Raw genomic sequence first — 1,448 nt, forward strand, 5'->3', positions numbered from 1 at the left:
TGGTGACACTAGAAAGTCCAGATTGCCTAACATACTGGTCATCAATTTTGGGGGGACACAGGGCTCAGGTTCCAGCAGGTCTCTGGGTTTAGGGGAGTCAAGTCTGTGCTGAGGTGGAGAGGGAGAAGAGGACATAGAAACTAAATTTTAGTTTTTCCACACCACAAGGCGTTTGTTCCAAGGTGGCTAATGTGTGTCAACATCAAGGAACCCTTCCTTCCTGGGAACCAAGAGGAAGTCTTTCAAAACTAGACGGGAAAGATATTTTTCCCCCACATCAATTCAGCTTTGGAGACATTCTGTTAGTGATGTGCCCTTCCCCCCAAAAACAACAATGAAGTGTTCTGTGTGTTAACAACATAGCTTAAAAAAAAAAGTAAAACAAAATTCTGCATTTTTATAAAACTTGATAAAAAATAGTATTTCAAACTGTACAGTCACCAGAAGTACACAGTTATCAAAAATGCATACACTTCACTTGGCATCTCCAGCACCTTCAGCTTTCTGTGTCTGGTCTGTTTTGGTATATCCATTTTCTGCAGGGTTATTCCCATCCTTGCCAGCATCCACTTTCCCCTTTTTCCCTTTGGGTACCTTCTCTCCCTTCTTTGCCGGGGCCTTTTTAGTCTTGGGCTCTGGCTTTGGAGGAGCAGGTTTAGCAGATAACCTTGCAAATCTTCTCTGTGGTTCGTCCTTCACCTTGGCTTTGTCTATTCCCCTTCAGCCTTTCTCCTAGGCATGGTGGCTGCGGTGGTGGGACGTAGGCGCTAGACACGGACACAGTGGCGCGCGGACTTTAAGTTGATCCAGGGGTTGCCCTCGCCTCTTCTTCACACTACTCCTGGAGAAGACTTTTGAGAGTCCCTTGGACTGCAAGGAGATCCAACCAGTCCATCCTAAAGGAAATGAACCTTGAATGTTCAGTGGAAAGACTGATGCTGAAGCTGAAGCTCCAATACTTTGGCCACCTGATGTGAAAAGCCAACTCATTGGGAAAGACCCTGGTGCTGGGAAAGACAGGGCAGGAGAAGGGGGAGACAGAGAATGAGATGGTTAGATAGCATCATTGACTCAATGGACATGAGTTTGAGCAAACTCAGGGAGATGGTGGAGGACAGGGAAGCCTGGAGTGCTGCAGTCCATTGGGCTGCAAAGAGTCAGAAACAACTGAGTGAATGAACAACAGCAACAGCAATCTTTGTAATATTTTGCAAGATCCTGGTGCTTCAGTCTCAGTTTTCCCATCTGTTGAGAGAGGATGACATGCTGGTTCAGGATGGTGTGAGAATCACTAAAGAATGTTATGTGGAACACCTGTGAAACATACTAAGGGCTCTTTTTTTTTTTTTTTTCCCCTGCAAATGAACACTGGTAACTTGAAACATTACTGGGCCTAACTGGGAAAAGTTGACTGAGATCCAAAAGGGATAGAGAAAGAACACTTGCAG

General features: G+C 45.3%; 1 pseudogene; it reads right to left on the reverse strand.

Moving 5' to 3' along the window:
- Window positions 1-474: 474 nt before the first annotated feature.
- LOC128043323 (non-histone chromosomal protein HMG-17-like) lies at window positions 475-740 on the reverse strand (annotated as a pseudogene).
- Window positions 741-1,448: the final 708 nt, after the last annotated feature.

This window comes from Budorcas taxicolor, chromosome 2 (assembly GCF_023091745.1).
Source record: "Budorcas taxicolor isolate Tak-1 chromosome 2, Takin1.1, whole genome shotgun sequence".
NCBI lineage: Eukaryota > Metazoa > Chordata > Mammalia > Artiodactyla > Bovidae > Budorcas > Budorcas taxicolor.